The sequence below is a fragment of the Emys orbicularis genome, chromosome 1 (genome assembly GCF_028017835.1).
Source record: "Emys orbicularis isolate rEmyOrb1 chromosome 1, rEmyOrb1.hap1, whole genome shotgun sequence".
NCBI lineage: Eukaryota > Metazoa > Chordata > Testudines > Emydidae > Emys > Emys orbicularis.
Window position 1 is genome coordinate 34,935,425 of NC_088683.1, and position 13,697 is coordinate 34,949,121.

Genomic DNA, 13,697 nt, shown 5'->3' on the forward strand with positions numbered 1-13,697 from the left:
TGTCTGCTTCCAGTGATGTCTCCAATGATCCCCTAGGAGGACTCAGTGGCTGGTATGCTCAATACAGTGATGCCCTTATTGCAACCGACAGGATGTGACTGTTGTGTGACCCTCTTCAGCTCAGCTCATCACACAATGGAGTAAGCTTTTACAGTGGGATGAAATGTTCCTCACTGAAGACAAGAATGGGGCTCCTTGGCATATAGATGCTGTTTGGAGGACATGGGTGTCTCCTCTGCCTATGCACAAAGATAAACTTTACCCTCATTTAGAAATGACAGACCCAACTCCCTCTCCCATCCTCACCTTTGTGAATCTCTTGACTCTTCCTGCCCTGACTTAGTTGTAAAGCCACTTGATCAGCTGTTTTTAATTAATATTTTATTAATTAGCAATATGCTCAATTAATGTATCAGTTAATTATTAATATTAATTTATTATTGATTTACTGTTACTACTTTATTAATAATTATGTATTGTTGATATTTTATTTTATCTATTTGTATTGTGCTAGCCCAGTTATGGACCAGTCCTATTGTGCATGGAATTGTACAAACACATCATAACAAAGATGGTCCCTGCCACAAAGAGCTTACAATTTCTGTATAAGGCGAGCAACAAGGCAAGAAAATGAACTTTGCTGTAGCATTTACAAAGAATACATGTGGAACAAGATGGCATTTGTCAAGGCCAGAGAAGAGGATGTTGCAATATTTGAGATGTGAGATAATGAGAGCCTGGACAATTTTTAGCTGTGTGGATGGAGAGGAAAGCCTGAATCTTAGAGATATTTTGCAGGAAGAACGTGCAAGATTTATCTATAGCGGGGGTGTGATGATCTAGAGAGAAGGCTGAAGTGAAGACAATGCCCAGATTATGGGCCTGAATTAAAGGGAAGATGGCGGTGTTGACCATGGTGACAGAGAAGGGGTGAGTGGGGGAAGGTCTTAGCTGAAAAGATTAAGAGCTGTGTTTTAGAACTGTTTGTTCTCACTCTCTCTCTGGGTATCAGAAGCACTTGTGCTCTCTTGTTCATCCTCCCATTTTCTCTGCAGCACTTGTACTTGTGTGGGTGGGTGGGGCTTTTGATCAGTTTGGGGAGGTGTTGCTTCGTCTGTGTTGTGTTGTGCTGTGCAACTAATGAGTGGCTGGTGCCTGTGTCGATTACGCTGCACCAAATTTCTTAGTAATGCCACTTACACAAAGTTAAGAGCCTCTGGCTGACCATGTGGCGGCCCATGGACAATTTTGAAAACCCTAATTAACTGCCAGCTTCTTGCCCCTATGTTGGACTTGCCTTCAGTGAGTGCTCAGGCCTCAAAGTACGCTAGAGAATTTCAGCACAACTGAAAAGCTTCAGTGAAAAGCCCTTTTGTACCCAAAGCTGTGCCCAGGCTCACTGGGAACACCCAGCAGATCACTGACACTCCTGCAAGCTTCTGAAAACACTGGTAGCAGTATAGACACAGCCATTCTCAAAGAGAGGTATAGGCTGCATTTGTCCCCAGCGCCCCCACCCCCATTTTTCTTGTGTGCATGTTAAGATTTATCTATCAACTTCAGAGACTGAAGGTCTCTGACACTAGATCAGTAAATTCATTCTCAGACCCTGCCAGAGCAGAAGTGTATCTGACCAAGTGAAGAAAACAGGGAGGTGCAAGTGCAGGTGTGGAGTTAAGCTTCTGCAGTCTTCCTGCACGTTGAGCTCATATCCCCATGAGATCAGCAGCAGCAGAAGGAGTGAGAGGCTCAGATTCCAAGCTAAGTGAACATAAAATTTCCATTAATAAGACAAATTTAAATAATTACAGAGAAGCTCAATTAACATATTATAGCTAATAAAAAAGAATCTGTTACAGCAGAAAAATGACCCTGAACTTGTTTTGGCACTTTTTTCACCACTTAACCTATACCATCAAAATGTAATGGTATTAAAATCCTGCATTTACGAGCAAAATTGCACAGTTTCTTACGGGCCCTGGCACTTAAACGCCGTATTGCTGCAAAGATGTTATTTCTAGAATTTCTCACTGTTGATACCACCAGTTCAGTTCCATCACTGGAAGCATTAGCATACAGAGGACTCAAAGCATTCACTGGTGTTGTAAGCACTGTATTGTCTGTACCCTGTTCACAGCAAGGTCTGCTTAAAATTCCAGCAGCCTCGGAGGGCATGCCTATGCTAATGTTTCCATCCTGTTTACCACTTGGTTACTTGACCACTGGTGGCAACGGTGGGGAATTTTTTTAGCAAATTGTATCCTCAAGGCTAAAGAATGCCAAGTACCATTTATGTAGTAACTATAGGCCTGTTTCGATTCATTTAATAAAATAGGGTGTATTCGTCTCTAAACGTGTCCGTGTCACTTATATTAGTGTTAATGGGAGTTATTGACATATATCAGAGGAAGAATATCCCTTACAATTTTCAAAGATATAAAGGGCCGGTAGGGACCCAGCTCTTATTGAAAGTCAAGTGCATAACTCCCATTGGTCTCTTTCAAAATCTCCCCAAAATGTCTTTAAGAAATAATACTTCTCCACTTGTGATAGTTACTCCTCCCCTCCTGTAAGTAGAACATTTGTTTTTGGTATAATATTTGGAATTATCCTCATATTTCTATCTGAGTAACTACAAATGCCCCGTTATATGTACAAGTTAATACAAGACAGAATATATGATCATCAAACTAAATATTTTCAACTCTACAAATGAGACACAAAAGTAAATGTACAATATCAAGACCTAGATCTTCTCCCCTTTGAAATCATAGACATTTTGCTATACTTCAGTGGAGTTGGACACGGTACCAGTGGATTCACTATGTGAAGATGTAAGATGTCATGAATTTGTATTTCAAAATAGACTTTGTTCTCCTGACGTGGCAACCGGATAACCATGGTCGTACCTTTATAGGCATCTTCTGGAGAGAATAGATAGATTTTTAAAAAGTTTTCAGTTTTATAGCCTGTACAGAAATTAGTTGACTAGACAAAAACTGGTTTCATGAACGCCCATTGTTTTCCATTGTATTCTAGTCCATTCCTGGCTCTCTGATGGAGCCTTCATTGTTGAAAAGGTATGCTGCTGATGCTGAGAGTTTGAGTACTAATGTGTAGGAAGGAAGTAGCTTTGTTTAGAACAGCATCGAGGAAGTTGAACAGAGAAACTGATTTCTCTTTAATTTTTAGTAGGCCTCTGTGGTGTATTGAAAACTGCGTTAAAATGGTAAGCTATCACTTTAAATCCTATGGGAGTTTTCCTGATCCTGCTTGCAGGCTGGGGGGGCTCTGTAGGGAAGTGTGCAATCTGGATCTCTCAGCAGTCAGTGTGCAAAGAACCAGCATACAGCAAGGTCGGCTGAGTTGTGCCTCTCTGCCAAAGGGGAGGTCTACACTGCAGTTAAAAGCCTGCCTTGCAGCCTAAATAGACAGGCTTGCACTAGCTTTGCTTGAGCTAGCACTCTAAAATTATACATTGCAACTTTGGAAGAAGAGAAAGGGAAAGGCTTGGGCTAGCCTTCAAGTCCAAGCCTGCTCATCCCCTGGTCTGAGCTTGGGTGGCTAGCTTGAGCCACTACCTGTGCTGCAATGTCCATGTTGCTATTTTTAGTGTGTTAGCTTGAGGGACGCTAGTGCAAGTCTGTCTAGCCAGACTGGGAGGCTCGCTCTCAGCTGCAGTGTAGGTGTAGTACAGTGAACCCACAGGGAGCAGCTTGCTTTGTCTCTCTCTGCTTTGTGGGTCTCATGTGTTACAGTTCAGAATTCCACGCAATACAGCAGTGTTACGTTGCAGCCTTCCAACAAGAGTATTTTATGTCTTTCTCTAACTTCTCTGCATGTCTGCTGTGAACATAACATGTCCCAAAGTGCCTCCTCTCTCATTTTTACTGAGTCTGACATTGTGCAAACAGATGTTTTCACTACAATCTGGGCTGCAACTGAAGGCAGGACTTATTTGCAGTATAATCATTTTAAATTGTATTTGAAGTGTTACACACTTTTTCCTTACAATGATTTTTTTTTTCTGTTTAGTTTTGCTTAGAGCATTTTTTTAACAAGCTACTGGAGAATCTTTCAGCAAGCTTGCAAGCTCAATAGCTTTTTGTAATAGATGGGATCACTGCTGATACTTGATTTAATACACAATCTCTTTCCAAAATTTTCAGCAGCCTCCGGTCCTGCAAACATTTCAGCATGTGCTTAACTTTAAACATGTGAGCCCTATTGAAGCAAGTGCCTTTTAGTCACTCAAATATGCTTTGCAGGTTTGAGGGCTTACTTCTCAAGGGTGTAACAAGTACTTTGCTTTCCAGCTCACCTGAGAAATACAAGTTGTTGTTTTTGTTTTTTTAAAATAATTGTTGTTTAAAGCAATTTTAGGCGATTTTTTCCAGAACATTAATTTGACCCTCATCATTTAATTTGTTGATTTTAATTTATATTTTTTTAAAAATTGGGAACAAAATCATTTTCTATTTTTGAGATTGGGTTTATAGTCAGGTATCTTTTAATTGCTCTATAATTGATATTTTCAAAAATAGAGATAAAAAATCTATAATTTGCATATTTCTATTTCTATTTTACAGTTTCTGTTAAAAAAATCTCTCAAACATTTAAAATAATATCTAGATCTGGAAAAAGAATTAAAAATGTGCTTCTGTGAAATCTGCAGAAAGATTCTGGATAAAAGTATAATTAAATAAAACTAATGCATGAGAAAGAGAGCCAATTACCAGCCTAACTCCTATAATTATACATATGATAAATATCACTCCTTCTCTTGGCATGTCAAAAAGTTGACACATAAGGTACTGCAGCCACCTGCTTTTATAAAAGGAAATAATGCAGTGTTGTAGGCAATAGATGACTTATTTTTATTTATGTGGAAGGTTTTTTAATACCATTCATCAGCTTTGGTATTGAAATGTTCCACATTTATTAGAATTGTGATGCACATGTAAGTTTCATGCTCACCACTTACCACATGCTTCTTCCTTTTAACCCTGATCACCCCCACCCCACTGAGGTTTAAGTTTTATTCTGATTTTTATGTGTACTTTTTCTGGCAGTAACATGCTCCTATGCCAAGTTTAACAGTGGCAGGGTATCTGCTCAGCTCCAAAGTTGCATTCCATTCTGTGTTTTTCTCCAGTATTGCAAAGATCTTAAAGTTTCTGCAACTGCCAAATTGAGAACAAGCCCAGGGGATGATATGATGCTCATGTGTGTCCATCAGCCACAGAAACGGTGGCCTTGGAAGTCTAATTTTAATCCTTGGACTGTCTCTTTAATCAGCAGTTGAATGGCATGGGGGAATTACTACATTGAAGAGAGGTAAGTTGGTTTGTTACATTCCTGGACTACCGCATACTGGTGGTATTTCAAAGTGCTGCTGAGCAGACACCTGCTTACTTAGCTGTTAATATAACCTTCTTACGTTTTTTTTAACATTAAAGGTTAGCACTTCAAGAGGCAAGGCTGTGGAGACTGGAGTTATAAAAGAGTGTCCTGCCATGTACATTACCCTGCAATGTTGTACAAAATCATTTGTTTGAGGTACTGTGGTAAATATACTGGATAGCTCCTTTGTGGTTGGGATAGCAAACATAGAAGAATTGCTTTATATAAGGAGGGCAGATATAACACTCAGTCTCGCAAAAAGCTGGGCACTCTAGCCCTGATCCATTAAAGAACTTAAGCACGTGTTCAACTTTAAGCATGTGAATAAATCCCCTTGACTTCAAAGGGACTATGTAGAGGCTTAAAATTTAACAATTTCTTAAGTGCTTTGATGGATCAGGACTTACATGCTTAGCATCTTGCAAAATTGTTTCCTAAAAATCTACCACCAACAGTACAAAAAAAAAAAGTTAAGGGTAGGGATTTTAATGAATCTTGAATCTGGAGAAGAAAGACAGGGAAAAAAAAGAGGAACAGTCAAATTGGGTAAAAAGATCCTCCTTTTTAAAAAGGAAGAAAAATGTAAACTTGGTTCTAAAATTAGTGGGAAGTCAATGGAGATCTTGCAGGGTGTATGTGTATATTTGTGGAAAGACAATATGGGGATATTTATGAATTTAAAAGAGATGTGAGACAAATCTGAAGTTTTAAAAGCAAACTCACAATAAACCTAAAAAATGTGAAGGAGAGTAGCATCTATGCTATGTGTAACATGGAAACCAGATTGGAAATGATCAGGAAGAGCACTAAAAGAGAGGAATAAAGAGGAGAGAGAAACACACCTCTTCGGGGATTTCACTGACAAAAGGGAGATTGAAAATGTGAAAATAATTGACCAGAAATATTGAGACTGAGGGAAGGTTTCGCTAGAAAAGGCATCACAGTGGTGGTGATTAAATCAAAAGGGTATATGTATACTTTAGTAAAGGTATTTTTTAACAATGCCTTTGTATAGGGAGTGAGAAGGGGGAAAATACAATGAGAGTTGGAAGTAGATCAAGGAAAAAAAGGTGCTTTTGTTCAAACAAAACAGTGTCAGTCAGATCATGAACAGAATTGACAAAAGAAAAGAGGAAAAGGTGGCAAGGGGAGGAGAGAGGGAAAAGTGAGTTAAAGGGGCTGAGTGCTGTGAGATGAATCTAGTGTGGAATGTGCTACAAAATGAAACATCTTTAAAAAATGTAATGAAGAAAAGTTGCAAATTCTTCTTACTTACCAATCAAGAAAGGAGCAAAGAGTGTGACGTTAGGTGACAGAAGACGGCGTGATCAGAGGAAAGAAGGTTGCACCTGTAATAGTATCTGCAGTATAGAAGTGGGATAGCACAGACTGAAATGATTTCCTTAAAAAAGGTCAGAGGGGGGATTTTGGGGGATCCCAGTGGACGATCTTTCAGCTGTTGCTTTTCAACTTTTCAGTGTATATTAAGATAAAAAGATGTGACATCATTCTATCAAGGTGACCTAGAGATAAGGAAAGTTGGACAGGTTTTGAAGCAAACATTTACATTGTGTTTTGGGAAAGGATTAATTAGCAAATGCAGTCTTTAGCAATGCAGTTTGACGTATCAAAAGTCTTGAGGTTAACATTGCAAGGTACTGATGATGATAATGGGTTTACTGTCTGTTTTATACTGCCATCCATCATGGTTGTATCTGAGCACCTTCCATGTAAAACTCATACCAGTATCAAAGCCTCTGGTGCACTTTATGGAGTCTCTGGCATTTTTTCCTTTTCTGAGTAAAAACTTTGCTTGGGGTCCTTTTTCAAAAGGTATGCTAAGCTCGATTTCATGCAGACATTTTATTCAGATTCAGTTTGCACTGCTCCAAAGCCCCAAACAGACCTTGGGGTACTTCTGGGCACCTGGCTTCCCTTCAGCCTGTCAGGTAGGTTATCAAGGACCCTAGGGCTGCCTGGGCTTCCAGACTCCCTGGGAGCCTGCCAAGGGTGTCTTCCTTGGAGCTGAGGACTTTGGAAGCCCTGGAAGCTGCAGACTGAGGGTATGTCTACACTGTAGTGTGACAAGGGCTCTGACACATGTTTAAGCTCAACCCCACCTCTGTCCACACACACAACTCCTCTGACATATGTCTGCATCCCCTCAGAACACAGGCTTACTGGCTCATCCGGGGGATAGGTATAAGCTCGTGTTCTGTGACCAAGCCTGCCCACTTTGCAGTGAGGATGCAGCTAAAGCTCATGTTGCCAGTTTGGGATACTGACCAGACTTTGTTATCCTGAGTAGTTGCATCGGCACTATTCAGTGATGGGCAGACATGGCACTGGCATGAATCATGTCAATTTCAGTCAGCAGCTGCCAGAGTTTCCAGGGTCCCCAGCAAGTGGGCAGCTGGCTATGCAGGGGCACATATTTCATTTTGGGGACATCGCATTCTGTCACAAAATATTGAGGGATTTCAGTTCCATGAAAATGTTTGTTTTTGATTTTTCATCTTGATTTGTGATGGAAAATTTAATATATATATCAAATGTGTTAGCGGAGAAAAGGAGTGAGCTGGGCAAGATTTTTTGGACAAATAGTTTATTCACCCAAAAATTCAGTTGCAATTGACTTGAAACTATTCCTGAATTTGACGAATAATTTTTTCTGGGGGAGGAAGTGGGGGCTAGTTTCACCAAGCTAGGGATGAGTAGTGGTTCCAACCTTATAACTTTTAACCCAGTGATTAGGGTGTTTGTGTGGGAGACCTAGGTTTGAATCCCTGCTGTGGAGCAGGGATTTGATTTTGAACCCGGGTGTGTCTCCTCTCAGGTGAGTGGCCTAACCACCAGGCTATTCTGGGGTGGAGGTTCTCTCATTCTCTCCTCATGAAGTTGTTCCACTTTGTATAAAATACTGGACTAGTCATTGGGTCAGTGACAGAAAGTGTGAAAATGACTCTCTAGCCTCATGGTTAGGTCACTCACGCAGGATGCGGGAGCCTAGGTTCAAATTGCTGCAGCAGAGGAGGGATTTGAACCTGGGGCTCCCACAGGGAGTACCTGAACCACTGGGCTAAAAATTACAAGGTAGGCACTACTGCTCATCATTGGTACTTCTTCCTTTTCAGGCCAGAGGTGTGAGGGATATCCTTTAAAAAGTGGAAATTAAATCCTAGTGAGGAAAATAGAAAGGAGCATAAACTCCGGCAAGTGAAGTGTAAAAATATAATTAGGAAGGCCCAAAAAGAATTTTAAGAACAGCTAGCCAAAGACTCAAAAAGTAATAGCAAATTTTTTTTTAAGTACATCAGAAGAAGGAAGTCTGCTAAACAACCAGTGGGACCACTGGACGATCGAGATGCTAAAGGAGCACCCAAGGGTGATAAGGCCATTGCGGAGAAACTAAATGAATTCTTTGCATCGGTCTTCATGGCTGAGGATGTGGGGGCAATTCCCAAAGCTGAGCCATTCTTTTTAGGTGACAAATCTGAGGAACTGTCCCAGATTGAGGTGCCATTAGAGAAGGTTTTGGAACAAACTGATAAACAGTAATAAGTCACCAGGACCAGATAGTATTCATCCGAGTTCTGAAGGAACTCAAATGTGAAATTGCAGATCTACTAACTGTAGTCTGTAATCTCTTATTTAAATCAGTTTCTGAACCAAATGACTGGAGGATAGCTAATGTGACACCAATTTTTAAAAGGGCTCCAGAGGTGATCCCAGCAATTACAGGCCAGTAAGCCTGACTTCAGGACCAGGCAGACTAGTTGAAACTACAGTAAAAAAAACAGAATTGTCAGAAACATAGATTAACATAATTTTTGGGGAAGAGTCAACATGGTTTTTGTAAAGGGAAATCATGCCTCACCAATCTACTAGAATTCTTTGAGGGGGTCAACAAGCATGTGGACCGGGGGATCCAGTGGATATAGTGTACTTAGATTTTCAGAAAGCCTTTGACAAGGTCCCACGCCAAAGGCTCTTAAGCAAAGTAAGCTGTCATGGGATAAGAGGGAAGGTCCTCTCATGGATCAGTAACTGGTTAAAAGATTGGAAACAAAGGGTAGGAATAAATGGTCAGTTTTCAGAATGGAGAGAGGCAAATAGTGGTGTCCCCCTACAGGTCTGAACTGGGACTAGTCCTATTCAACATATTCATGAATGATCTGGGAAAAGGGATAAACAGTGAGGTGGTAACATTTGCAGATGACACAAAACTACTCAAGATAGTTAAGTCCAAAGCCGACTGCGAAGAGCTACAAAGGGATCTCACAAAACTGGGTGACTGGGCAACAAGATGGTAGATGAAATTCAGTGTTGATAAATGCAAAGTAATGTACATGGGAAAATATAATCCCAACTATACATATAAAATAATTGGGTCTAAATTAGCTGTTACCACTCAAGAAAGAGATCTTGAAGTCATTGTGGATAGTTCTCTGAAAACGTCCACTCAATGTGAAGCGGCAGTTAAAAAAGCTAACAGAATGTTGGGAATTATTAAGAAAGGGATAGATAATAAGACTGAAAATATCATATTGCCTGTATATAAATGCATGGTACACCCACATCTTGAGTATTGCATGCAGTTGTGTTTGCCCCACCTCAAAAAAGATGTATTGGATTTGGATAAGGTTCAGAAAAGGGCAACAAAAATGATTAGGGGTATGGAACAGCTTCCCTATGAGGAGAGATTAATAAGATTGGGACTTTTCAGTTTGAAAAAAAGATGACAAAGGGGGAATATGATAGAGGTCTATAAAATCATGACTGGTGTGGAGAAATTAAATAAGGAAGTGTTATTTACTCCTTCTCATAACACAAGAACTAGAGATCACCAAGTGAAATTAATAGACAGCAGGTTTAAAACAAACAAAAGGAAGTATTTTTTTCACACAATGCAGAGTTAACTTGTGGAACTCCTTGCCAGAGGATGTTGTGAAGGCCAAGACTATAACCGGGTTCAAAAAAGAACTAGATAAGTTCATGGAGAATAGGTCTGTCAATGGCTATTTGACAGGATGGGCAGGGATGGTGTCCCTAGCCTCTGTTTGCCAGAAGCTGGGAATGAGTGACAGGGGATTGATCACTTGATGATTATGTGTTCTGTTCATTCCCTCTTGGGCACCTGGCATTGGCAACTGTCGGAAGACTTGATACTGGGCTAGATGGACCTTTGGTCTGACCCAGTATGGCTGTTCTTATGTTCTTATATATAGCATCACAGATTCTACCACCAAATAACAGCCACCCATTTTTACAGGGACTGCTATTGGTCATGTCTATGTTGTCTTAGAAGCTCCATGATTGGCCAATGGCTGAATAAGCACATCCCATAAAAGATGTCCCCAGGCAGAAGAGAGTATCTTCCTGTTCCACTCCACCCTCCTTCCCTTCAGTTAATTGGCTACATGAGGTGTTAGTTTCTTAGTTATACTGATTGCATGGCCTTATATACTGCCCATCAAGTTATTGTGGCTTTCACTGTTGGGATCATTGACTTGTATGAATACAGGTAGACTTTGATAGTTGATACACTGCTCTACAGCCAAAATGCTTCTGAAATAAATGTAGTCAAACGTTACTAATTCTGGGTCAGTGAGAAAGAAAATGATGCTTAAAATTGTTGATTGGCTCTAGTTTTCAAGATATGCTATTGGGTCAGTATATACGACCCTTGACTTGGGAATGGCGGAGGATAAGTGAGTTATAAAGGGAAGGGATCTCAATTTAAACCAGAAATGACTAAAATACATCTTTGACTGGATCTATGAATAAATCTATGACTGGGTTTGGACAGTACTTGCTTTTTAGGCAAAACAATGAACGATGCAATCTGAAGCTGGTATTGCGCCATACATGATATGAATTGCATCATGTTATTCCTAGAAGTCATGGATGATGCAATCATAACGACGCTTACATCACTCTGCTGAACAAATTGCCCTATATCAGCTCTAGAAATCATACAGTGTCATGCTCTCTTATTTGTCAGTGTTTGATTTTGCAAAGGGACACATTTCTGTTTAGCCAAAGTGAGCAGAGATGCCTCGTACTTGTGTGAACAGTGCAGATAACTTCTGCTATGTTTGTGGTGAAGTGACTTTTGCATCACAAAAGCGCAGTATAACCACTATGGTTAAGAAAGCCTATCACCTTTATTTTGGCTGCAAAATTGGAGATCAGGACAAGAGGTGGGCCCCACACATATGCTGCAACACTTGTGCAACAAATCTTCGCCAGTGGTTGAACAGGAAAAGGAAATCTATGCCTTTTGCAGTGCCAATGATTTGGAGAGAGCCAACAGATCATACCAGCAATTGTTACTTCTGCATGGTGCCTCCACTTGGGAAAGGTGTGTCAAAGAAGAAAAAGTGGACTGTGCATTATCCAAACATTCCATCAGCTATACGCCCAGTACCCCACAGAGAAGGACTGCCGGTTCCTGATGCACCAGAATCATTCTCACTTGAGTCAGACGACGAAGAGGAGGAGGATGAAACTTCTGGTCCTGAACCATTAATGTCACAGGACCCACATTTTCTCCCATCCTCCTCCTCTGAACCACGCCTCATAACACAAGGTGAACTGAATGACCCTATCAGGGATTTGGAACTACCCCAGAGTAAGGCAGAGCTGTTGGGCTCCAGACTACAGCAGTGGAATCTCCTGGCAGGTGATGTTAGGGTTTCCATGTTCTGTGACCGTCAAAAGGATCTTGTCCCATTCTTCTTCCTGGAAGGTGATCTTGAAGCCTGCAACAACATCGATGGTGTGATGGCAGCCCTCAACATCGTTCACGATCCAGATGAGTGGAGACTGTTCATTGATTCATCGAAGACGAGTCTTAAAGCTGTTTTACTGCATAATGGCAATGTTTTGCCATCAACTCCAGTTGGTCATGCAGTCCATATGAAGGAAACCTATGACAACGTGAAACAACTTTTGAGGTGCATAAACTATGACCAACATCAGTGGCAGCTTTGTGGCGATTTGAAGGTTGTTGCTCTCTTGCTTGGTCTGCAGACTGGATACACAAAGTACTGCTGTTTTCTCTGCGAATGGGATAGTCGTGCAAGAGATTCCCACTACATGAAGAAAGATTGGCCACTCCGACAGTCATTGGAGCCTGGGAGGAAAAGTGTTCAGCATCCACCACTTGTTGAATCAAGGAAGATTTTGTTACCACCCTTACACATCAAGCTGGGTCTGATGAAGAACTTTGTCAAGGCCATTGACAAAACACAAGCAGCTTTCAAGTACCTCCGTAGAAAATTTCCAAGGTTAAGTGAAGCTAAGATAAAGGAAGGTGTCTTTGTTGGTCCACAGATTCGTGAACTTCTTCAAGATGATGCATTTGACCATGCACTGTGTGGCAAGGAAAAGATGGCATGGAAAGCCTTCCAGTTAGTGGCAATAAATTTTCTCGGAAACAACAAGGCAGACAACTACAGGTTGTTGGTGGAAAACCTCCTCAAGGCATACAAAAGCCTTGGTTGCAACATGTCACTAAAGATACATTTTTTGCATTCTCATCTAGATTTTTTTCCACCGAACTGCGGAGCAGTGAGCGACGAGCATGGCGAGTGATTTCACCAGGACATTGCAACAATGGAGAAACGCTATCAGGGCAAATGGAGCCCATCAATGCTTGCAGACTATTGCTGGACAGTGACAAGAGATGCTCCATTTAATGAATACAAGAGACAAGCCAAGAAGCGCCGAGTAGACACTGAATAGGACTAAACTATGTACATAATAGTTTTTTGCCTTTTGTTTCATAATAAATTTTATTTATATAACCCTTTTCCTGATTTTTAAAGTGTTACATAAACAAGACAGGTGAAATTTTATCATGTAAAGCAACCATAAACACATGAAAAGACCTAGGTTTACAATTTATGATTAAAACTCTACTATCTACACAATATACATAGACATAAAATGTAAAAACTTAAATATCTTAGAAACAGTAGCCAATCAGTTGTTTTAATTGTCATATTTGAATTCAGCACATCAAAATACATAATAAATAGCACATTTTATCTCTGAAGCAGACGACTTCTCAAAAATTGTAGACCAGTGTAATTGTTATTTATTATTATTTGTATTAAAGTTGCACCTGAAGGCCCCAGTCATGGATCAGCACCTCATTATGCTAGGCACCATATAAACACAGAACAAAAACTTGGTCCCTGACCCAAATTGCTTACCGTCTTAATGGTTATTACACGGGAATCTTTAGGTAGTTGGTCTTGGCTGCAAAGGTTAGTCTGCTTTCAGTT